We start from the raw sequence: 26,875 nt of genomic DNA on the forward strand, positions 1-26,875 counted from the left end.
AGTCAAGAAGGAAAGAACATTATAAACACAGGTCACGTGCTGTGAGGAATGAGGATGAGCACAAATGGAGATGGAATGTCAGCAAATCTAGTGCAGAGAGAGGAAGGTGAGGCTAGAGAGATAGATGGAAGACAGCTGATAAAGGACTTCATAGGACAATTTATGGGAGTTGTGAACTGCTGGCCGTTATCAGCTTTAATGTGATGAGACATTGGCTTGCAGAAGGGCCTGACTGGCTGACGGTAGACACATTGGGCTATTTTTTTTTTTTTTGGCATTTTTGTAAATTTTATTTTAGAGATAGAGAATGCATACTTAAAAGTGCATGAGCAGGGGAAAGGGGCAGAGGGGAAGAGAGAGAGAATCTTAAGCAGTTTCTGCGCTCAGCACTGAGTCTGACTCAGGGCTTGATCCCAGGATCCTGGAATCATGACTTGAGCCACAATCAAGACTTTGGACACTCAACCGACTGAACCACCAAGGTGTCCAGACAGATTAGACTATTTTAATAAAATAATTCAAGAGAAAGACAATGAGAGCTTGTGTTAGGATTGTGGGGATGGACACAGAGAGAAGTGGATGGATTTAAGCAATATCTAGCAAATAAAATGGTCTGAACTTGGAAAGAGTTGCAAGGGGGAGAGAAGATGAAGAGGAAGCAGTTGTGGATAACACAGTTTCCTGACTTGCATACTCAAAGGACAGAAGTTCATGAGTCTGAATTGGGACATTTTGCACCCAAAAGGACAAAATCTCAAGGTATTTTTTCATTAATTCATTATTTTTGAAGGCTACGTGACCAAATTTAAACTTTTTAAGTCTAGAATTTAATGAGTTTTACCGATGCCAAATGTTTCCACTCTTTCTTTCTCTATGGTTTCTCCAGGCTAATCACATCATTCTTTGGGCATTTAACTTGCCCCGTCTTCTTTCTCTCTCCTGTTTTAATTTCCTTTCTTTTTGAAATTTGTTAACAATTAATTGCCTTCATGGAGCTTTTTATGAGTAGTACATCTGATTATAATAAAAGTCTACTTTCACTTCCATCTCTATGCCCAGCACTATGGTGCTTATTTGCATGATTACTTGTATTTACTACTACATGACTTTAGAAACTCATTCTTTCCTTATTTTATATGCATATTTTCCTCCTATCTATACTGTACATTGTCTCAGATCAGAGATCAAGTCTCCAATTTATTTTCTATTTGTCCTTTTTTTCTTAGAACAATTTGCAGAATTACTGGAACAACAAAAAGAAATACTTTGTTGTCTGACCAAATTTTCCCAGCTGGGTGGGAGGAGATAGAAAATGGCTGACTAATGCATACTTTGTTCATTGTTTCAAAGCCACAGAAATCTTTCATCAGTGTTTTATTTCCAATTTTTCCCCTCATGTCCCTCTCAATGGATGGAATTCACTCAAAAATGCCAAAGCATAACAAGTCAATGTGGTACAGTGGAATGAGCATGCATGTTGGGTTCAAACAGCAGGCTTTATTTAGCCTCAACTGTGTGATTTTGGACATCTCATTTAACCTCTCTGAGTCTGAAACTCCTCATTTAAAAAATGAAAATATCAATATCTAATCACATATTCATTCATGTCTTATTTGCCCCTTCAGTATCCCAGCTTCATGATATTTCCAGATATAATCTGGTCACCTTCATAAATACATTCATATCCTGAATATGTATTTCCAATGGAACTTGATGCTGTTTCTTTATGTTAGTATTTGCAGAAAGCAAAATTCTAAACAGGGTTTAACTTGAAGATTTTGAGAAATAACACTAAAACACAGTAACTATTTCAAAACCTTCTATAAAGGTCAAATAGATACTTTCGATGCCAAAATATTCTAGAACTGGAAAGTGACAAATATATTAGAACACCCACGGAGAAACCTGTTTTCACTTTAGAGTAAATATTTTTTTCTCACAAAAATATTGTTGCGTTGAATGGTAGAAAACTGCCAAAATTTAGAGGAAGTTAAGCAATATCAGAATGCAATTAAAAATAAATTAGTCATAGCTGTGATCAAGGGGCTTTCCGAACTGCACTTGAGAAGATCAGAAAAATTAACACGAAACTGCCATTGAAGAGCAAAACTTACTTGTATAATTTTGAATAAGAGCTTAAAAATTGAAGATACAAAATGATATTGGCTCTTTTTAAATATGTTCCTTCAGCCTATATCAAATTAACTAATCTATAAATCAGAATATTTCATCTTCGGCTTACAGAGTCATCAACACTGGAAAGTCTAGAATATTTTAAAGTCAACATATTGTCAAGGTTTTAATGTTTTGGTGACAAGATAATAAAATGATCCAAACAAGATTTATTTAACCCAGCAAATAGCAATTTCGCCCCATATTAACATTATATTGATATTGTTTTCCAACTATACTTTATAGCCCTAAGGAAAACCTTAAAGAATGAGAATTGGATTTTAACTTGGAAAAACAGCTGAAACTTACCAGTTGGAAAATTTCATTGAAATATAAGAGATTTTCTTTACTTTAAGTTTTTACTTAAATTCTAGTTAGTTAACATACAGTATAATATTGGTTTCAGGAGTAGAATTTAGTGATTCATCACTTACATACAACACCCAGTACTCATCCCAACAAACACCCTCCTTAATGTCCATCACCCATTTAGCCCATCCCCCCCCCATCAATCCTGAGTTTTCTCTCTGTAGTTAAGAGTCTCTTATGGTTTGCCTTCCTCTGTTTTTTCCCCTTCCCCATGTTCATCTGGTTTTGTTTCTTAAATTCCACATATGAGCTAGAGTGTATTATGCTAAGTGAAATAAGTCAGTGAGAGAAATACAAGAGATTTTAAGCGAGCTCCTCTTGTGAACTTTTCTCCAACATCAAGTGAAGCAGTTTTCTGCTTTACCTGGAGATGGAAGTTGGTAGAATGTTGGCAGGCCTCTAATCCCATAGTTATGGAGAACGCCAGTTGAACTGCCTTTCTAGGCTGCCAGACTCCTCCCAAGCCACATCATCTGGAGTAGTGACCTGAGAAGGTAAATCAGTGGGTTTCTAGAGCTGCTTGCACCCCTCCAGGCAATGCCAGGGAATTTGACCGTGGGATTCAGTTCATTCTCTCTTTCTGCTACCGTGTGGTGCTGCCTACATTTCTTTCCATCCTTTAGAAACCCCTCATGGGAAGTCACTGTCTATTTCTTGCTCCTGGATACACTGTGGGGTTGCTGCAGGACCTCAGGGCTGATAACCAATTGTCTCAATTCCAATCTTGACTCCACCATCTTCTCCTTTAATTGGAACCTTGGGGAACTCACTTCCTCAAATTAAGCCTCAGTTTACTCATCTGTTAAAATGTATGTGACTGTAAAATGACCTAAACTCCAGGGCTGTTGAGGAAAGAAGATAGTTTAATGCAATATGGTATGGGCTGAATCCATGTAAATGATTGATACCTACTGAGATGTATTCTGTGAGCAACCCCTGTTCTCTTGACCTTGTTATACAACTCTTCCCCCAAATGTACCCATATTGGATATCATTTCACCTGGGACTCTCAAATGAACAAAATAATTGAATCTAACAAAATGTTATGGTTTCTTTAACATTCTCACTTGAAAACTCCTTCTTGGCTCAAATGTAACCTACTCTGTGAGGCCTCCTCAAGCCAATTGAGGAACATTTCTGCCCTTATCTGGTCATCCCTTCAACGACCATTGCCTACATTGTTTCTCATCAATCCCTAATAAATACTTCTCTTTCTTCCACAAAACTAGTAACTCAAATGCAAGGTGTTTGTCTTCAGCTCTATCTTCAGGGACAAAATATAACAGTTAATCATATACGTTAAGTAAACAAACGACATGATAACAAATTAATAGCTGAAAACATTGGCATGATTTCACATTTTTGTGAAATCACATCCAAGTGTTAACTCAATCAGGTAAGAATTATTATACAGATGTTAGAGCCAGCTGGCTTGGTGTAGGGCAATCCCTACCTTAAAAAAATCCTTCATAAGACTTGGTGATAATGGCTAGATTTCAGGCATTTCGGATGCTTTGAGAGAACCAAAAGTTAGCACTCTCACCGTTAACAAATGGGACAAAGAAGTAAGGTAGCTGGAGCCTACAGTATTTATTACAGAAGCACCTGATATTGGAGACTGTGTTTAATGTTTGTGATTTTATTCCTAATCCTCAACTACAGAACTGGCTTGACTACACACCTTATCACAAAGGTCTTGTCCCATTTTAAGACTGAAAACACAGTATTAGCTTCTCAAAAAGTAAATATTTGATGACTGGATCAAGAATGAATGAATTTCATTAGGACCCTAAGTATGGAGAGATGGTGTCCAAACTACAAAGGGTATTATTATTTGAAGGAGAGAAGAGAGAAGAGGGGGTGGCTGGACAAAGAACTAAAACAGGAGACTGCCTTCTCTTCCTCCTTCTCTTCCATCTTTAATGGGAATTACCAAGTGTTCTTTTTATGCTGGTAGATAACCCAGGGGAGAGGGAGAAGTTAAACGTACATGAAGAAGAGGGATAACCAAAGAGATAGAATCTTAGGGAAGACAAAAGAAAAGTTAGTAAGTTAATAAGTTAAAAGTTAATAAGAACATTTGAGAGCTTAAACTTGAAAAGATGAGGGAACACTTCCTTCATTAAATAGAGGAGAAAGGAAAGGCTGTGGTGGGGAAAGCCAAGTAGAGTTTAGATGACCATGGGAAGAGCTTCCTTTTTGATTGCTTCTGTTTCCACCATAAAATATGGGAGTTGGGTTGGGGGTGGGGTTGCTGGGGAAAGGAGGTAGGAGATTTTAAGGGAAAAACAAGATATAAAATATTGTGAGTTATGGGAAAGAATAAGAGTACTAGAAAAATGCAATAGGCTATAGGGCAGATTTGAAGACTCCATTAAGAACTGGTGACTTTCTTAGCATAAGATCCACATACCTAGAACATTAAAAGTTGGCTGTTTCTAGTTTCATTGGGAGTTATATCTAGGCATTAATTGGATGCTTCAATTTTTATTTTATTTTTTATTAAAAAACTTTTAAATGTTTATTTATTTTTGAGAGAGGGAGAGAGAGAGAGAGAGGCAGAGAGAGAGGAAGACACAGAAACGAAAGCAGGGCTCAAACCCACAAATTGTGAGATCATGACCTGATCAAATTCCGATGCTTAACTGACTGAGCCACCCGGGAGCCCCGCCTTTTTAAAATTTTTAAATGTTTATTTTTGAGAGAGAGAGAGAGAGAGAACGCATGTGAGCGGGGGAGGGCGCAAGCTTCAATTGTTACAGAAACTTACAACTATGCTTTGAGCAGACCAAGTCAAAGGGAAAAGAGAAAGAAACTCAGGAGTATACTAATATCACTTTTAACTTATACTGCTTTTAAGGCACATCTAGAGAAAGATCTCTGGGTTTTCGTAAGATGTCTGAGAACTTTTAAGTAAAATATTAAAATTTTTGAAGCCTGAAAAAATTAAATAAAATATAATTAAAAATTGGGAACATGAATTAGAATTGTAGCTTACTTCTCTGGCCTATAAGAAGTTGTCCTCATCTACAACCCTTTCCCAAGGCTACAGGTGCAGGTTAGGCAGAGGAATACTTTGCCCCAGAATTCAAGAATTCACTAGCAACTGCTGCAGGTATTCTGGAGTGTTCTAGAAGAGCTGCACATACAGGATAACCACAAAGGGGACAGGTAAGGAAATGTTAATTGACTCCTCTCTCTCTCCCTCTCTTTTGGCCCTATCCTAATTCAGGATCATGTAACTTTTATCCATATTATTATGTTGGTCTCCATTTTTCAAAGTAAAATGTTTCTAATCTAGCTGGATTAAAATCATTGAATGGTTTTCCACTGCATTCGCAACAAAGATCCTGAATTATGGTCCTGAATATCTGGCTCTTGCCTCCCTCTCCACACCCAACTCCTACCACCTGCTCCTCACTCTACCACAGTGTCTTTTCTCAGGGCCTTGAAGAAGCCATGTTCTCTCGTGGCCTCAGGGCCTTTGCTTTGTTATATTACCCAGAGTTTTCCAGAGAAACTGAACCAACAGGAAGTGTGTGTATGTACAAACAAAGAGAGAGAGAGCACTTTGTTTGAAAGAATTGGCTCACATAATTGTGGGATCTGGAAAGTCTGTAATCTGCAAGGCAACCAGCAGGCTGGGGACCCACAGAAGAGTTGACATTGAATCTTCCAGTGTGAAGGTCTTTTGGAGGACGAATTCCTTCTCAAGAGACCTTAGCCTTTTCTCTCACACCTTCAGCCGCCTGGATGAGGCCCATCCACATTATGTAAATTAATCTACTTTACTCAAAGTTCACTGATTTAAATGTTAATCTGATCTAAAAATGCCTTGACAGTAACATCTAGACTAGTGTTTGGCCAAAAACTGGGTGCCATGGCCTACCCAAGTTGACACACGCAAGTAACCTTCACACCTATGACACCACTTCTGCCCACGATGCTCTTCCTCTTGACTAAATTGTCACTTGTCTGGCCACCTCCTCCCTAACTGGGTTATATCCTTCTGTTATAGGCTCATAGAAGGCCCTGTATTTCTCCATCACAGGCATGATTTAAAATTTTTCTTAATGTTTATTTATTTATTTATTTAGTTAGTTAGTGACTGACTGAGAGAAGAAGGAGCAGAGAGAGAGGGAGAGAGTCCAAGCAGATTCCATGCTCAGCATGGAGCCCAACACAAGGCTCAATCCCATGACTGCGAGATCATGACCTGAGCTGAAATCCAGAGTATGAAGCTTAACCAAACAAGCTACTCAAGAGCACCCACCATAGGCATGATTTAATTCATAATGTATTTGATTCCTGTTTGGCTCTGTCTTGGCATGAATATAGAAGCCACACCTAATTGTTCACCACTATGTTTGCTGGTCCCAGGCACCATGTTGCACAAAGTGTATGCTCAGTCAAAACCAATAAGCACAAGAAATCTCCATATGTCTACCAAGTGGAATTTATAATGTATTTATAATCATCACTCACTTGTTTCAAATGTTTCATCCATAATAACTATAAATAATAGACCAGTAACATTTACCAGGTACTTTCAGTTTGTAGATACTCAATGTTAACTTATCCTATCAGATACCTCTTTTGTACCATTTTAAATCCTCTCAACCTTATTGTCTCTGAGGCTCTTGACCACCATTCCACTCTAGGCCTGGTCCTTATAAAACCAATTTCTCTGGGGTAAACTGACTGCACTTACCTCATGCCTGGTTATTCCATTTCTCCCCTCCAGCCCCAGGGTTCCTCTCTCTGTGGCTGCTGAGATATGATTGTTTCAAGACCCATGAGGCTCCCATACTTGCCCAACTTAAAAATGTGGGAGAGATGAAGTGCTGAGGATGAGGAATGAAACTTGGACCAATAGAAAGGGACAGAAGACAAAGTCTTCCCCCCTTCCCTAACCCACCAGTCCCAAAATATAATAGTGCACAGGGCCCCTTGGGAGATGGTCCCATGAGACTCAGTAGTCACACAACATGATACCTGGGACTGACCAGAAGTCAGATACAATCCCCCCTGCCCCGCCCCCCCCCCTGCCATTTCTGCTCTTTCCTTTCTTGCTTCACTGCCCTTGTCCTTCATTCTGGATTTCCTGGCATTAGACTCCTCTGTATAGTCTTAATGCATAGCTTTTGTACTAGGTTCTGTTTTCTAGAGCACCTGGGCTTAGACATTCATTTCATTTTCACAACTGGAGGATGAGATCCAGTTTGTGTTTTAAATGCTCATCTTGGTGCAGTGTGCTAACAGATTGGAGGGGGAGAAAGGAGGAAGTGGGGAACTAAGGAATTTATGGCAATGGTCCCAGTGAAAAATGATGGTGCTAAGGAAAAGAATGCCAGCTGTAAAAATGGAAAAAAGTGAACAAGTTTGAGATATCGCTTCCTCTTCCTTCATAGTCCTTTTCATGTGAACTGCCATTATGTATTTACATACTTGCCTATTCTACTATGAATGTTCTATCTGTAGGAATTGCTAGCATGCTTCAGAAACATAGTATATTTCTGTTGTATGAATGAGACAGCATGATAATTCCAGACACTCAGGAAAACAGCAATAGGTTGTTCAGAAGGTTACAGTGAACTAACTCCAGGGAGGAAAACAAATATATATATTCCATATATATGTGGAAAAATGGAATATATATATATATATGTATATACATATATACATATATATACATATATACATATATATACATATATACATATATATACATATATACATATATATATATATGATGTGTTGATAGGAAAAGGGGCAGATATTCATTGTTATGACAGGACAACAAAAAATAAATAAATCAAGACTGTCTCAGGCAAAATCTAGATCTGTGTTCATACTAAGCATATGTCTACTGCATGTAACTTACTATGAATTTTGAAAGTATAATAGTCCAATAATTCTGTTAACTAAAGTATATTTCTAATAGAAGCTGTGTTTGCCAAGAGTTTATTAGCTATTAGTCTTCATCGCTGAATATAAAACGTGAAATTTTTGTTAAATTATTATCCATTAAAAGAAGAAAACATGGACATAATCAGGAGAGAAATACTTTTTAAGCCCTCCTGGCTGAACTTAGCAATTTTGAAAGCAGTAGAGACTAGTTTCTAATAGCCCTGGAGTCAGGCAGAATATGACTTTTAAATCTCTTACTCCATTTGCTTTTTACTTAACCATTTAGGGATTCATGTCTGTATCATGATAACTAGCATAATGATATTCTAATTGTTACAACACTTTGACCGTGACAGGAAGTTTACTCCTGGGTGAAGCCAAAGTAACAACAACAATGGGACTTATTGATTCATTTATTCCTTCATTCAGCAAATAGTTGCTGGGGCCCACTATGCAATAGGCATGTTCTTGATACCGGGATACAGCGGTGAAGAAGCAGGCCAATCTACCGCTCGTGTGATGCTCAGACACTTGTGGAAGAGGCGGAGAAGTTACACAGAGGAACCAGCCATCATAGATAGTGGCAGATGTGGTTGGTTTCTGTGAGCAAACAGGCAGATGAAGGGTAGAGAGAGTGATAGAAAGTACATGTTTAGAAGAGTGACCGATAGGACTTCTCCGAGGAGTTGGATATTTGAGCAGAGGCCTGAAGAGAGTGAAGGGGGTAGTGATGAGAATAGCTGAGGGTCTTGGGGGGAGGAGTGGGGGTGGGGCGCAGTTCAAGCAGAGGGAACAGCAAATGCAATGGCCTCGGTGAGAGTCAGTTTGGCCTCTTCCAAACAAATCAGGAGCTTCAGAGGAGTGAGCAAGGCAGGAAGAATGACGAGGTGACTGTGAAAACACAATGAGAAATTGTTGAGTAGGAAGGGCCCAGGAAAGACTTGGTTCAGAGTTTAAGTTCAAGTGTGATGTCACTCAAACTTGTTTTCTCTCCATCTCTTGGCTTTATTTCCTCCTGTTTCCATAGTCAGGCAAGCTTCCTCCTCCTGGTGTCCAGATCCATCTGTGGCTCTAGGTGTCCTGGACTCATTGGAAAGAGGGTCACCCTCTGCCTAGTAGCTCCTGCAAAACCTTTAGATAATCTGCAATTTGGCCAACTTCTATCTACAGCCATCTCTACAAAAATCATAGGACCAGCAATTGATTCTATGTCCTCGACTTTGGCCACTCAACCTGTACATCTATCTGGGTCGAAGAAGTGGAGTAAGAATAGAGCAGGGATGCAAAAGCAGGATAAGGCACTGTGCTCAAACAAAAATCCAGAGCTATTAAAGGATGTAGGGTGAATGGATGCTGGATGAAAACAATTCCACTACACAGGGGAACCATAATAACTTCTATCATCATCATCACTACTACTATCATCAATAATGGGAGAAAGGCATGGTAATCAAGTTATGTACCACATCCTTTAGTGTTTATTTTCACTTTACGTTAGCAACTCAGCAAACTTTATGTGGTTCTTTTTATTTAAAAAAATTTTTTTTAATCTTTATTTATTTTTGAGAGAGAGACAGAGTGTAAGCAGGGGAGAAGCAGAGATAGAGGGAGACACAGGATCCGATGCAGGCTCCAGGGCCTGAGCTGTCAGCACAGAGCCCGACGCAGGGCTCGAACTCATGAACTATGAGATCATGACCCGAGCCGAAGTTGGACGCTCAACCAACTGAGCCACCCAGGTGCCCCATATGTGGTACTTTTTAAAATATGGGTTAATTTCTTCACAAGGAATCTTCTATAAAAAAATAACTTTTAATCTTTCAAAAATTCCAGAGTAAAGAGTCTCATCATTTATTGCTAATTAGAACCAGATGGAACCACCCAATGATTGCATATAGTAGTATTCTGGTGGCCTTATGTGGAAAATTTCAGTACATCCACTGATTACCGAGGGGATAGCCAGGCTGATCTTACCTCTATAAAAGCATATTACACAATACAGTGGTCTGTGATAGAAAATTGTGAGTATGGACTCAATATATCTTTTTTCTCTTGAGAAAAAAAGAAAGACAAACATATTATGAAATGGTTAATCCAGTTAACCAGATAAAAATAGTTTTTAATCTGTCAAGTAAATATTAACATTTAATTAAAGGTGAAAATTTGCCCCACAGGCCTTAGGTTTGTCAGACCTTTGATACTTTTAGTGTCTCATTTACTTGAGAGCTTAGATAAACTATGTGGAAAATATCAACCACATAATTCTGTTATGCAAAGCCCAAATTATTGAAATAGTATTGCTTGTCAATTTAGACCTCCTTAAATTGTACTTTTAGATAAAGTTAGCATATTTTCAGCTTTATAATACTCATGTATATGTAAAAACCTTACAACATTAAAAAGTAAAACAAGTTTATTCATTTCAAAATAATTTTTTTTAATTCCACATGAGCACATACTGTAAACAGTGGAAATATTTAAACCATATTTGTAGTTTGGAAAATTGGCCTTTACACAATGGTTTGGCTCAAAACCACATTTTCAGATTTTGGTTTCAATATGGTTATCTGTGCTCATGCATTTACTTCTCACTCTTCAAATATTGAAGTTACACAAGGAGTCTAAAAATAAGAATATATCTATCAATGCATTGGAAACTGAGATTTCCATGAAAGACTGAGAATCTTTGAGAAATTGTTGGAAAATACCAAGCAGATAGAGGCAAAGGAGAGGTCCATGTTTTCGGTAGGTGGGTAGTATTTCTCACTGAAAAAATGTGAAAAATGAAAATCTAATCTTGGAATGATAATGACTGGAGGGAAGATTTAGCTGCTTAGATAATCTGGAGATGAGTACTATTTGTCCAAGTTCTTTCTACTCAAGTAACTTGCCACAGCAGATTTTTTTTCAGAACTCTCTTGATGTACTACAAATGCAGAAACAACAACTGTCTGTTTAAGTAGTAAGGAATTTACCTAAAGGCTTAGCTGCATAATATATTTCCCTTTTCCATTCAAAAATGCAATTCAAAACTAATTCTTGGCCACCTTACAGGCTAGAGTGGGCCAGAAATCAGTCACCTGCTTTAGTGGCTGGACAGGACCTGCTAGAAAAGGAGAAACGCATCCTTCCCTATGCCTGTGGCCATCTGGATCCCCAATCTAGCACAGTCAAACCACAGAAAATACCAACATTCTTTTCCTCTTTCACAGGGGATAAAACTTAAACACAATCTCTGAAAATAAACACAAGTCATATTTCTAGGCAAACATAGATCTTCTGTTTAAGAATATGCATAAAAAAAGATCACCAGGTATGTGAAAAGACTCAGTAGTCCAAGAGAAAATAATGCTGAAAAATCCATACAAATGCAATCCTGTGATATGGACTTACTTCATGAAACAGGAAAAAAAGCCCCAAAAGGTCTTCCATCTTATATTCACAACAAAATCTGAGAACGTTGTATGTACCAACATGGAACAATCTGAGATTAAGAACCCTTGTTTCTGAGGAAAATCATCATTTCTAAATTTGTTTTTTAAATTTATTTATTTTTGACAGAGACAGAGTGCGAGCATGACCTGGGGAGGGGCAGAGAGAGAGGGAGACACAGAATCTGAAGCAGGCTCCAGGCTCCAAGCTGTCAGCAGAAAGCCCCACGCGGGTCCCCAACCCACGAACCATGAGATCATGATCTGGGCCAAAGTCGGATGCTCAACCGACTGAGCCACCCAGGCGCCCCATTTCTAAAATTTTTAAAACAAATCTCAGACAGATGAGGAGATGTCTTGTAAGTGGCCATCTCAATTAGTGGCTTAGAAAATAAAGAGAGTCTCTCAGAAGTAAACAAAAATGAAAAAGGAGGAAAGATAAGTCTCTGAGAGTGGAGCTCTAAGAAACCCAATATATTTATAAGATAAATACCAGATGATAAATGGAAAAGAAACACAAATCAAAGAAATAATAGAAAAAACTTTTTTTAGAGGAGGGAAGACTATAACTGTAATTTTAAAGAGAATTTTTTTAATGTTTATTTTTGAGAGAATGAGAGACAGAGCACAAGGGGCAGAGAGTGACAGAGACACAGAACCCGAAGCAGGCTCTAGGCTCTGAGCTGTCAGTACAGAGCCCAATGTGGGGCTGGAACTTAGAGCGCTGAGATCATGACCTGAGCCAAAGTCAGAAGCTTAACTGACTGAGCCACCGAGGTGCCCCTATAATTATAGCATTTAAAGGAACTACTTGATGCAAAGTAAATTAATGAAGAATAAAACAAAAACATATGTACATATATGTTTTATTTATTTATTTATTTATTTGTAATTTAAGAGATAAATAACAGTTTCGGCAAGCATCCATTGTGGAGAAGGGGAAGTTAAGATGTTACCTTCAAAGGGGAAAATCTAGGTAATTACTTCTCTAAGAAAAGCAAGGAGACAATGGAGCAGTATCAACAGAGATTTTAGAAAAAAAATGTTTGCAACCCCAACATTTCATATATTCATTAAAGATAATGCTCAGTTTTGTGACCGGAATTTGTCTGTACCTTCAAATTTCCATTTTAGTCTTCAATTTTAGTCAGGCACATTTCTTAACTTTCCTTGAAATTGTGTGTGTCTATGTGGCTATTATCTTTCTATTGGTCCAAAGAAATGTGACTGGAAGTGTGTAAACTTCCATTTTCTCCTCTCTCTCTCTTTTCCTCCATTCTTCTGCTTAGAAAATGGATCTGGGTGCCTGAGCGGTTCAGTCATTAAGCTATGGACTCTTGATTTTGGCTCAGGTCATAATCTCATTCGTGGAATTGAGTCCCACCTTGAGCTCTGTGCTGACAGCATGGAACCTGCTTGGGATTCTCTCCCTCTTCCCCTCCCCTGCTCACATTCTGTGTGTGTATGTGTGTGTGTGTCTCAAAATAAACATACATTAAAAAAAATGGGTCTGATGGCTGCCACTTGGGCAGCCATATTTTTAATTTCTTTTTTTTAAATGTTAATTTATTTTGGGATGAGAGAGAGAAAGAGAGCACAAGTGGGGGAGAGGCAGAGAGAGAGAGAGAGGGAGATACAGATCCAAAGCAAGTTCCAGGCTCTGAGCTGTCAGCACAGTGCCCCACCAGGGCTTGAACTCATGAACTGAACTCAGGAACCGTGAGATCTGACCTAAGGCGCCCCTGGGCAGCTATCTTGGGTCACATGTATGATGGATGCTCCCAGGCTGGCAGAGCATAAAATCTGAATCACCAACAAAATTCATGGAGCTTTCAGGTCAGGTTGGGATTCCTATGCCCAGACTTCTTTTATATGAGATGGAAATAAATTTTAATGTGTTTAAAGCCATTGTTTACTTGTTTTTCTCTTAGATGTAGTTAAACCTGATCTTAACCGATATGATACACAAATTATAAAACAAATTTCACATGATTGTAAATATTCATAGAATAAGAACCGAATAACTTTCCTGAAAAAAAATATTTAGAAAAATATTCTAGCTTTCTGAGAAATGAATGTAAATAATGCACTCAAATATGGGCAAAACTGGTTGTAGGAGAAGTGGCCAGAGGCACAGCAAAACTTGGGAGTTGATGACCAAACAATTGTTACAATGGATACAATACAGATGCTAAGTGTGTAATATAACAATTACACCAATACTAATAATCTGGTTCTAAAAGTCAAGATTATTCTACAACATGTGGAAATTATGGAATGTGGAGGAGGGAAATACAGCACACACACTGCTCATTTGATGAGCCAGGATCAGTGATTTCATTCTAAACCAAATCATTCCATTGGAAGAGAAATAGAGATTCACATTTTTAAGTATATAGGCATCCACAACCAGAATGAAAACAAAGTTTTTATACTTTTTCAGATAATATAAAGCAATAGAAACATTGGAGTTACGAAAAGGATTTGCACAGAAGAGATGGAACAGCCGGGCAGCAGAAATAGCCAGAAATTTAGCATAAGGTGATAGAAGTAAGGCTTCATTAGTCAGAACAATCTGGAGTGCAAGTGAGACAAATTTGACTCTAAGTTCACAAACACAGTTGAGATTTGTTTAAGCCAAAGTGTAGAATTTACTGCTTCATGGTTTTGAAAGCCTCAGCGGTCCAAAAATTCCTGGTGCCCATTTTCAAATGAGGAGTCTCTTACCCTTCATCTCTTCTGGCTTCTTTGTGGAATTTATAAACTCCTTTTACAAAAGTTAAAGAGTCTGGCTAGGTTAAAAAAATTGTTAGAAATATGACAAGTGCACTACAACAATGAAATGTTTATTTGTTTATTTATTTATTTATTTATTTTGAGAGAAACAGATCATGCATGTGCACAACTTTGAGTATGCACGCAACCTGGGAAGGGGCAGAGAGAGAGGGAGGAAGAATCCAAAGATGTTCCATGCCCAGTGTGGAGCCTGACATGGGCCCGATCTCACTACCCTGAGATCATGACCTGAGCTGAAACCAAGAGCCAGACACTTAATCCACTGAACCACCCAGGATCCCCAGTAAGTGAATATTTTTAAAAGGAGTGGACAAATACTGCGTAAATTCAAATTAAAAAAAAAAAAAGGACTACTATTACATATCAAAGAAAATTGAATTTAGATAAAATATAAAATGACTAAATACTAGCTGTAAATGTTCAAATGACAACATAGTTTGTGATTATAAAACAAGTTAGCACCAACAACAAATTTAGACAAAACTTCAATTATAGTAAGAAGCTTGGTCTTTGACAGAAAAGGAGGCAAAATATAAACTGAAAAACTGAATTTCATAATTCATAAACTTGACTTGGTATACTGCAACTATCATAGAAAACACACATTACTAAAATATATATATGTATATATATATGTATATATTAAACATTTGCAAAGAGAAATTGAATTTTAGCTCCTAGAATATCTTTACAATAAATCTACAAAATTATAAATTGCATGCTCCATATTCGTTGTCCTGAAATACAAAAACTTGGAGACTAATAAAGCATAAACACACTCTTACAAATAAAACCAACTGGAAACAAAGTAAGATTTTCCTAAATCAACTTTTTTAAATCAAAGAGAAAATGAAAATTTCATATATATGTATATATATATATATATATATGCAAATATACATGTATATATTACATGTGTAAAGATATTAAATTATACCAAAATGACAATACTACTGCTACATATCTAGACTTCACAGAAGTGGTCAAAGATGTACTCGTAAGAAAAGAAAAGACGCTAAGTGCTTTTACAACAAACAGCAAAAAGTGTGGATGATGTATATAACATCAGAAGCTAGGAAAAATAATAAAATAAAAAGGATTGATAATGTTAAAAAATTGATAAATGATATAGTAAATAAATGAGGCTAATGCCTCAGAGAGAGCTTACTTTCATTTATTTATTTTATGGATGAATTTTTTTCAAGATTTCCAACAATAAATATTTGCTATACTTTTAAAGATGTTTTTTTAAAAAAGGAAACATATTACCAGTCCATTACTGAAAAGTATAATAATAATGAAAATAATATTTGACCAAGAAAGTTGAAAAAAAAGCCATGACAATCCACTTTACATATATGGATTCAAAAATCTTGAAAAAACTACATAAATAATAAATAATCTATAATGATAAAAATACATTAATAATAAATAATTAACAAATATAAAATGGTAAAATAATATGTAATGATAAAATATGTTATTGTAATAATACACTGGATAAAGTAATTGTTAGCATTAGATGTTGACTTGACTAGACCATATGGTGCGCAGATATTTGGCTAAATGTTGTTTCTACGTGTGTCTGTAAGGGTGTTTCTGGATGAGGTAAGCATTTGGAATTGGTACACTGAGAAAAGCCCCTTGCCCCCCCCCCCCACCATTTGGGTGGGCCTCATCCAATCAGTTAAAGGCTTAAATAGACTAAAAGGCTGAGTAAGAAAAAGTTCTTCCTGCTAATGATCTTCAAGCTGAGACATTGGTCTTCTCCTCCCTTTGGACGCAGATTTGGACTAGAGAGAGTGAGAGGGCCTGAGGGACAGAGAGAAAGAGGGAGATAGAGGATCCGAAGTGGGCTCTGTGCTAATGGTAGAGAACCCCATGGGGCTCGAACCCATGCTGTGTGAGATGATCATGACTTGGGCCAAAGCCAGATGTTTAACTGACTGAGCCACCCAGGTGCCCCATGTACTATTATTTTCAAGTAATACATTGTCTACTAGGAAAACACTAGAAAGTCCATTTAGGAAGTAGTATAAAATGTTAGGTAGTTCAGAAAAATGATTGACTTAAAAATAAATGCAAAGTTTAGTGGCTTTCTTATAATACAGATTATCTAAACCAAGGGTTAATGGACAAATAAAAAGTCTATAAGTAGACTTCAAAAGATCTCCAAGTCTGAAATAGCATGCAAAATTGTGCGTAGGCATTTTACTGGGACAAGTTTTGGGAGATTTCATCAGGTCTTCAAAGAGTCTGTAAGTTAAAACAATTAAAGACACATCAACATACCAATAGTAATCCGCAGGAGACAAAATTGGGGGAAAATAGCAACAAATACCTAAAATTGACTTATTTTTAGAGTCTATTTGAATACAAACAAAACCATCTGAAATCTTATATAAGGCAAGAAAAGACAAGTATAAATATATACCTGGATACATTATATCACCATATGGGAGACTGAATATTTTAATGATATACATTCTCCTCCAAATGGGCAGTAGTCCACATATATATGTAACATATATACATGTATATAAAATACCATAAAGTTTAAAGACCAATGATGAATGATGCAATGTATATTGGAGTGAAATATATATCATATGCACAGTATACTCACTGATATAAATAATACAGTATTGGCTTAAAATTAGTTAATGTTAATTATATTCGATAATTTTATAATTAATAAATACATAATATAACATTATATATGCATTATATATGCCATACTTAACTCATGAAAAGATCCTATAACTCTTGAACTCTTGAACACTGGGCACTGTGTTCAATAAAAAATATCCAAATCAAAAAATAGGTGTGAATATAAAAGGATAATTCAAAAGAGAGGAAAGACTCAACAAACATATGGACATAATAAGTAATAAAAAGAATGTACGTAAAGAAGTGTGTGGGATACCGTTTTTAGTGAAAGTCCCACCACTAACCCTTTACTCCCTACTGTCTATTCCTTATTTCATTTTTCTTCATAGCAAAACTAACTTCTAAAAAACTGTGTGTGTTACCCAACATACTATAACATGTATTTTCTATTTGTTAGTTTTTATCTGTTTCTTTCTACTAGAATGTAAGCTCACTGAAGGCAGAGATTGACTATATGATGATTGCTGACTCTCAGAACTTAGAAAAGAGACTACACTCCAGTAGGTTCTCAGTAAATATTTTTAAAATCAATCTCAGATTGTCAAAACTTAAATGAATGATAATGCCTAGTATTGATAAGGTTTTGGAGAAATGAACATTCTTGTATACTATTTTGTGGATAAACTGATAAATTTCTGCTGAACATATTTACTATGTACATATCATCATGTGTTACATTATATAATATGTATAATAATGTATATACATACATTATATATTTCTATTTTATATATATGCAATATGTATGCTATAAACATATAACTGAATATAGCAATTATCATCTAGGAGTTTATGAGGAAGTAATCATAGGACAAGAACAATATATTTGTTTAAATATATTCATCGTAGGATTATTTCCAAGTGCAAAATTTGGGAAACAATATATATTTACTAATAGGAGATTGTTTAAATCAGTAGTATCTAAATTTATGCTTTGAATTACTATTCAGCTACCAAATAAATAGTATAGTATTTCAAATTGTGTGTGTGTGTGTGTGTGTGTGTGTGTGTGTATGGTGGGTACATAGGTAGGAAATATTTTTTGAAAAATTATTCAACATGTTAACAATAGCTATGTCAAGATGATGCTGGATTTTTTTTATATTTCATAAGTTATAAAATTATATTTTTAAAACAAAAAGTTCTAATTTTTTTCAAGTGATTTTATATAACTTTAAAAATCTTAAACATTTTGGTATGTGGGTATGGGTGTGGGTTTGTGATCTGTTCACACTTTTGGATATTTATCTTTTGTAGGAATAAGAGAAATAGAGGGGCAATTCTCTATTTTGCCTTTTAAAAAGAACTTTGCTTATTTCTTTCATACTTATGCTACTTATATTATTTGGATTTACTCACTATGAAAAGTAGAATTATTGCTTGTGCCTATAACCATATATATAGTATATTTCAGATTCTAGGTAATGCGTGAGGGCTATGTCTCAAAGAGTCATGTTTTCTGTACTTACAATTAAATAAATCTTTTTAGACAGTAACTTATTATCTTTATTAAAAATTCCCATACAAGTGGTGTATATGTATATACACACATACACACACACATAATTGAATATTACTAAGCCATATAAAAGAATGAGATCTTGTCATCTGCAATAACGTGGATGAACTTAGAAAGTATTATACTAAGTGAAATAAAGCGGACAGAGAAAGACAAACACCACCATATATTTTACTCGTGGGATTTAAGAAACAAAACAAATGAACAAATGAAGAAAAAAAGACATAAGCAATATAACAGGGTCTTACATACAGAGACAAACTGGTGGTTGCCTTAGGGACAGTGGGTAGGGGGATGGGTGAAGTAGATTAAAGGGGATTAAGAGTATATTTATCGTGATGAACACTGGGCAATGTATTCAATTGTTGGATCATTCTATGGTACATCCAAAACTAATATAATACTGTATAATACTGTATGTTAGCTCTACTTCAATTAAGGAAACCCTCTATGCGGGGGCAGGGTGGCTCAGTTGGTTAAGTGTCCAACTCTTGATTTCCGCTCAGGTCACGATCTCATGGTTCGTGGGATTGAGCCCCATGTAGGGATGTGCACTGCTCATGCTCTCTCTCTCTCTCTTTCAAAATAAATAAATAAACTTTAAAGAATAAAAATAAAAATGTTCTGTAGAAAAATAAAAATAAGTAAAATATCTGTCAGCAGGGCTCACCTTGGGCTAAAGGGAAATTATTTTTTAAATTGAAACGTAAATAAATAAGGGGTGTCTGGGTGGCTCGGTTGGTTAAGCATCTGACTTCAGCTCAGGTCATGATATCAGGATTTGGTTCATGAGTTTGAGCCCCACATCAGGCTCTCTGCTGTCAGCATGGAGCCTGCTTCGGATCCCCCGTCCCCCTCTCTCTTCGCCCCTTCCCTGCTAGCACCCTCTCTCAAGAATAAATAAACATTTAAAAACAAATAAATAAACAGTTGCCACACAAATTAAATCTAGGGCTGTATGACAAACTGCAGCATTTTTTGCTGTACTGTGTAGTCCCCACGGCCCCTTCTCTCTCTGAGATTCTGTAAATCTCTGCAGCGTGCTCCCACAATGCTGCATAAAGACTTGCATCAGAGAGACCTCATTCATGCCTGCTTTGCCTTCAGGCCCAGAAACCCAGCAACAGCATGAGTAAGGAGAGAGAGAGAGATACTTCACCTTTAAGATTGTACTCATGAAATATTTACTATTACTTTCCTTCCATAGCATGGTCCTTAACTAAACTAAGTTTTCTTCACTTATATTTTTTTCAAATATTTCATTGTTTTGAAACTGCATAAAGACCAATGTATATAATTAAGTTATCTTAATACTTTATTGCTTTGGTTTATTGCTTGTTTGCTTTTGTTTTGGGTTTTATTTTGGTCAGCATCCAGGGCAAAAAACAAATGATGCTCATGATAAGTGATTTGTAGAGATTTTAGTAAAGAGACTAATTACAAAAGTGTAAGCAGAGTGTAGAGAAACCAGCAATAGAATGTGGGTCTCCAGCCTAGCACCCTTGGGAGCCACTGCTACCCTTAAGCCCTGAAGTATCGAGATGAGGAAGTGGGGGGTCTCTGTGTAGAGGGCCACCTGGCAGCCGTTGTCTTTAGTAGGAGGACAGAACCAACAAAGGGCACTTGGGTACGTGGAGGGGAAGAGAGTGGGGAGGCCAGGGAATAAACATCTCAGTCTCTCTGTCCTCTCACTGTGTGGTCTCCTCTTGGTACCTCCCACTGAGCAAACTCAACTAGAAACAGAGAACTTGGAGCACTCAACATTCTGCACAGCCATAAGCAGTATGGACAGGGAACCAGAGCAGGTGGGAAAAGCTGGTGGATGCATCTGCAGATGGAAAAAGAAGATGTCCAATACATTATGCATTCCATTATTCTGAACCAAAAGAAAACTAATAAGCAGATATTCAAAAAGAGAAATGTATGAAGTAAAAGTAAGAGTCCTCTGGACACCCAGTTCTATCCCCAGGGATATAGTTTTATATGCACCCGTCCAAACAAACAAACACAAACCATATTTTAATTTAAGCATGTGATGAGATATCCCCTTTTAACACCAAATCATTATGATTCTTAGTTACATTTTAAAAGAAGTTAATGAGTACATTGAGATTTATGAAAAACAGTAAGGACTTTTGGTGGACCAAAACTTATGCAAACAAATAAACAAACAAAATCTCTATACTCTTTGATACCCTCTCTAACATCATAGATGGACCCCTTGCCTACCTAGGGTTTAGGTCTGTTCCATCTTTCTGCAATGGTGTCATTACAATGTTACCCCATCCATAAAGCCATTCCATACTGTCTCATCTAGGGATACTCGTAGGATTTGGTCCTTATCTATGTCATGTTACCCACTACTTTCTACCTTGTTTTCAGATTTTATGTGTAAATATTGGGGCGCCTCGGTAGCTCAGTCGGTTAAGCGTCTGACTCCTGATTTTGACTCAGGTCATGATCTCACGGTTCCTAAGATAGAGCCCCGTTTCGGCTCTGCACTGATGGTGCGGAGCCTGCTTGGGATTCTGTCTCTCCCTCTCTCTCAGCTCCTCCCCCACACACGTGCTCTCTCTCTCCCTCAAAATAAATAAACAAATAAACATTAAGAAAAACATTATAGTTGTAAATATCATCTACTGTACTAGTATTAGATTTAAACTTTTTGAGGGGGGTGGTAATTGAAACCTGATTTAAAATTGTATCTCCCAAAGTCTGAGTGGAAATCTTGTCAAAGTGTGGAGGGAAGGGCAGCACACAGGAGTCATGAGCTCTGAGTTCACATCCTGGCTTGGTCTCCTCGGTGTTGTGGCCTTGGGCCAGAGCCTGCCATCTTCAAAGCAGAGTTGCCAGTAGGATTCAATAATTAGGTAGAACAATTTAAGTAGAAAAGAAAAAAACAAGAATTACTAACAAAGACAAAAGGAGACTTAGATTTACAGAGAGAACAAACACAGCTACCACTTGGACAACACGTGGTGAATGAATAAATTAACGCATTTTAGGTTTACTTATCTACAAGTTGTAGAAGAATGTCATTTCAGTCTACACTACACAAGGAAGATGAGCAGGCTTTTAATTTATAAGCAAGTCACAATAAAAGTGCATTTCTGCAACCTGATTTTCTCTATTTTTATAATTTTTCTTCAAACATCTGTGTACTCAATTATCTGAACCCAGAACCAATTCTCACCTGTACCGTGATTTTGTCTTAGTTTTTGTTTTTCATTTAATTTTTTAAGTTTATTTATTTATTTTGAGAGAGAGAGACAGAGACAGAAAGCACAAATGGGGTAGGGGCAAAGAGAGAAGGAGAGAGAATCCCAAGCAGGCTCCGTGCCGTCAGCACAGAGCCCAACATGGGGCTTGCACTCACAAACCATGAGATCATGACCTGAGCTTAAACCAATAGTCAGACACTTAACTGACTGAGCCACCCTGATGCCTTTGTCATAGTTTTTTTTTATATCAAATTGTCTACTCTAAATTCTGAAAGTATTGCTTTTCTATCCGTGATGATATGAGAAAGCTTACATAAGGGAAGCCATACCTTACTGCACTGTCTCCACTTTCTCCTATACATATTCTTTTCACAACTATTTTTATATAACAAATTATCAATAATTGTCTTACATACAAAAGCACTTGTGCACATGTAGGTCAACAGCACTCCTGATGTCACGACACATAGGGGATTAGATCTGGCAATGTCTTGGCATTACTCTGTTCCGCCACAATAACAATGCTATGTAGGCCTTGGAATTGCTAAATGAAGATTTCACAGAGAAACTTCAGAGTAAGCTAAAAACCAAATAAATAGAGCAATTTAAAATGCTAAATGGCCTTATTTCTTCATCTTCCTCCTTATGCTCCTCCCCCTCCTCTTCTTTTTCCTCTTTTATTATGAGCCAGGGAAACTTCTCAAATTTTGTCTCCTATTACACTTTGATATGTCAGTGAAGATCACATGGTAAAAATCATAGGGTCTTCTTCTGGGTTTCTGACAGCTAAACTTACTATTAACAGCAAGAAGAGGATGAGAATGAACAATGACTTCTCGTTTAAGGTCATAAGAAAGTTGTAAGGTCATTCTTGAACTAAGACCATTACACCAAAACATCCATAGTAAAAAGCAAATCACTTAATAGGTGGAAGTCATTGAGTGGACACTAACAACAACCCAATTACTTATTTGTAATCTGTCTTTTCAAGAAGTGCAATGATTGAATTAAGAATGAAAATTGTAAAGAAGTCAAAAAGTACAAACTTCCTGTTATAAAATAATAAGCCATAGGGATGTAATTAATGTACAGCACAGTGACTATAGTTAATAATACTGTATTGCATATTTAAAAGTAGCCAGAAGAGTGGATCTTGAAATCAGTTATCATCATGAGAAAAAAAATTATAACCATATATGGTGATGGATGCTAACCAGACTTATCATGGTGATCGTGCCACCATATATACAATTACCGAATCATTACATTGTACATTTAAAACTAATATAATCTTGAATGCCAATTACAGTTCAATAACAAAAGAAGAAAAGGGAGACTTGTAATATTTGTTGAAAACCTATAAAACTTTTGTTTAATTTTATGCTGTCTTCATAGAGTGGATGTTGAAAATTCTTAATTAAAAATACCAAACAAACACACCTAAAGACACTTCAGCCCAAGCATCAGCTGATCTATGAAAGGTTTTTCATGCTGTGGCCACCACCAGTCTCTCATCTTGAATCGCTCCAATAACTTCACTTTGCCCTCAAACACCAGAGAAGATTTTAAAGTTCTACTGAAACGCTGTACTATTTCATGCCTCTGTGGCTTTCCTAAAGGCAACACAATGGCAACATCATAGGGTCTTTCTTGAGAACTCCATCACCCCATCGGTACATTAGGACATTATCCCGAGGATCCTGGGAAGCAGCTGAGAAGGTTAAACTAAGATGTAAAACACCATTATTACAATTCAATTTAGAATGATCATTCTGGCATGGTTTATAAAACGTAAAGGAAGATTGTCACCAAGACACCAGGTAGGACACAGTTGTCCTAACCAACGTGAGAATCGTGGGAGCCTGAACTAAGGGAGTTTTTTAAGACCAAAGAAAAATGAATAAATTCACAATACATAGGACCCAGTGCTAAATCATGTATGGGGCTAGGTAAAAGACAGTAGTGTCTAAATTTCTGGCTTCGACAACCTGAACAGAGGTTTCCTTCCTGTGCTAAGGAATATAGAAGTAGAATGTTGCACGTTTTGCAGTTATACTAGGTTCCTTTGGTAAGTATTTGTAGGTGGGGACTACAGATGTCCTTCACTCAATCTTGGTCTCAGGTTAGAAAGGAAGCAAATGCTGTCACAGACATAGGGATTTATAGTAATGCCCCCTTATCCTTGGGGATATGTTTTAAGACCCTCAATAGATGCCTGAAATCATATAGTATCAAATCCTATGTATAGTATGTTTCTTTTTCTCTGCATACATATATTTATATGATAAAGTTGAATATATAAATTAGGAACAGTAAGAGATTAACAACAGCAACTAATCATAAATGTAACAATTACCACAATATACTGTGATACAAGCTTTGTGAATCTGGTCTCTTTTTCTCTGAAAGTATCTAATAGTACTTTCCTCGTCCTTTTCCTTGTGATGATGTGACATGATAAAGTGCCCACATGATGAGATGATGTGAAGTGAATGATGTAGGCTTTGTGAGGTAGTTTAGGTTACTACCGACCTTCTGATATATGTGGGAAGGAGAACCATCTGCTTCTGGATCGCAGTTGACTGACGGTAACTGAAACCGCAGAAAGCAAAACTGCGGAGGAGAGGGCACTACTGTATTAGCAATCTGACTCAAAAAACAGACATCCAACCTGTTCCGTAATTGTAAACAAGCCTGGCTGTCTGTCCTTTTGGGGAACCCTACAACAGCTTGCATAAAATGTTCACTGGAGGCAAAAGTGCTAATGTTCTAGCAGCAGGATTTAGCTAACCATCTATTTGGAGGGAGTTGTCCCAGAATCTTCTGGTTAGTTCTTGGATTTAAGCCAAGAGGACTATTCCTAGAGGCACAGACCTCTCTTTAGCTTCTTAAAAATATTTTCCAGCTCATTTAAATGACTTGAATACCACTAATTTCATAAATAAAATCTCTTTTTTAACATCCATTATGCTAGTTAACAAAACCTCTGATCTTGTTGGGAAACAAAGAGAGTTGAATCACTTGAAGCAACCATATCTTTTAATTAAATGCCAAGACTCACCCTGGGAGTATTTTCTAGATTAGGGCCAACTGACTACCTCTGGGGTGTGGATGAAAACTAACACGCACATCACACTGACAATGCTGAAGTGGTTTAAGCAGATGGCAGACAACGTAACGGAGGAAAAATAATGTGTTCAGTTTGGGACATGCTTACTGCAGGTGACAAGTGAAGATAGTTGAGTAAATGTTTAATTATATGGATCTGATATATGGAAAAAAATTATAGATGCATATTCAATTTGGAAATCGCTAGAGTGTGATGTTTTTCTATTTTTGCTCATAAAAAAAGTAGAGCACAAAGATAGCACTTATTTATCCATTTTTTTTCTTTTACTCAACATTTGTTTTAAGTGTCCATTATGTGCCAGATGCTGTGTTTGGTCCAAGAATAGGAAGTCAACGTCACAGGCCCTTCTTTCATAAAGCTCACGTCTAGGGAGAGTATGAGTAAGTACGTATAAGTAATACGATTTAGGTGGGTTAATAGAAAGTAGTCTCTTCCCATCGCAATAAACAACTGTAATTGAGAACACACTCATTTCTTAGAATTTAACCTTTTGCCATAAAATGGCAAATAAAATTGGTAAAATTGTAAAGACGATTATGCAAACTGCACTTTAATACATCTTAGAGTTTGGGAAAACTGCCTCCAGAATGGGTCAGGCAGGAGATAACAAATGTTTGTTAGGATATGGAGCAAAAGTGTGTTATGGGTGCTCTGTCGGTGGCAGCTGAAATTGGTACTGCTACAGTGGAAAACAGTATGGAGGCTCCTCAAAAAATTAAAAATAGAACCACCGTGTAATTCAGCGATCCCACTTCTGGTTATCTATCCTAAGGAAAGGAAATCACTCTCAGGAAGGGATATCTGCATTCCCACGTTCGCTGCAGCACTATTTACAATAGCCAAGGCATGGAAACAATCTAAGCGTCCTCTGGCAGATGAACAGATATAGAAAATGTAAGATTGTATAGAATGGAGATCCTGCCGTTTGCAACAACACGGATGGATCTTGAGGGCATTCTACATGGAGACTGTAGTTAACAATGCTGTGTTGTATCCATGGAAGTTGCTGTGAGAACGGTTTTAAAGTTGTCACCATAATAAAAATAAAAAGGCAATTATGTGAGGGGAAGGGTATATTAACTAACCTTATACGTGTAAAAATGCATGTATTAACGAACCAACATACACGTGTATCAAATCATCACAGCATACACCTTAAACTTACACAATATTATATACCAATTATATCTCAAAAAAGCTGAAGAAAAAGAGAATGACTGAAAGCTATGTACAAAAGGGGGGATCTGAAGAACCACAGCAACAACCTATAGCATAGATCATGGGACATAGCTCGCAATAATTCCCCCATATTTGCCACAAAAGGGCTTCATTTCCTAAAGAAGCAAACGGTTGTAGATGAGCCTCCAGGTGCTACAAGAGAGCAGTAGCTGGGTGAGTAATGACATTTTTTCCATATTAAACAATTTTAACAGAGAATTAATTGCCCTATGGTTTAAATTAATGGGATTACATAATGTTTACTGAGTTCCCCAGAGGGGGAAAATTGAGGTGCAAAATTTGCCCTTGAAATTGTAAAATAAGGAAAATAAATGAATATACATACACATATGTACACATACACACACATACACACCTATACATTTTCATTCCACATGTGTGTATATTTATTATATTTTTTATGAGAATGGAAAACCCA

At 36.9% G+C, this 26,875-nt stretch overlaps 1 long non-coding RNA gene across 9 annotated transcripts in view; it reads left to right on the forward strand.

Annotated features, from left to right (window-relative positions):
* Positions 1 to 2,937: 2,937 nt before the first annotated feature.
* LOC113595313 (uncharacterized) overlaps positions 2,938 to 26,875 on the forward strand; it is a 74,694-nt gene continuing 50,756 nt past the window's right edge. For 7 of the 9 annotated variants that reach the window (XR_008296391.1, XR_008296393.1, XR_008296398.1 and 4 more), the window contains exons 1-5: positions 2,938 to 3,035; positions 5,587 to 5,712; positions 6,047 to 6,314; positions 25,503 to 25,598; positions 26,417 to 26,610. This is a non-coding gene — a long non-coding RNA (uncharacterized LOC113595313). Of the gene's footprint in view, positions 3,036 to 5,586; positions 5,713 to 6,046; positions 6,315 to 25,502; positions 25,603 to 26,416; positions 26,611 to 26,875 lie in introns of all 9 variants that reach the window. The other 2 variants (XR_008296394.1, XR_008296395.1) reach the window with 2 other exon arrangements.

This window comes from Acinonyx jubatus, chromosome B1 (genome assembly GCF_027475565.1).
Source record: "Acinonyx jubatus isolate Ajub_Pintada_27869175 chromosome B1, VMU_Ajub_asm_v1.0, whole genome shotgun sequence".
NCBI lineage: Eukaryota > Metazoa > Chordata > Mammalia > Carnivora > Felidae > Acinonyx > Acinonyx jubatus.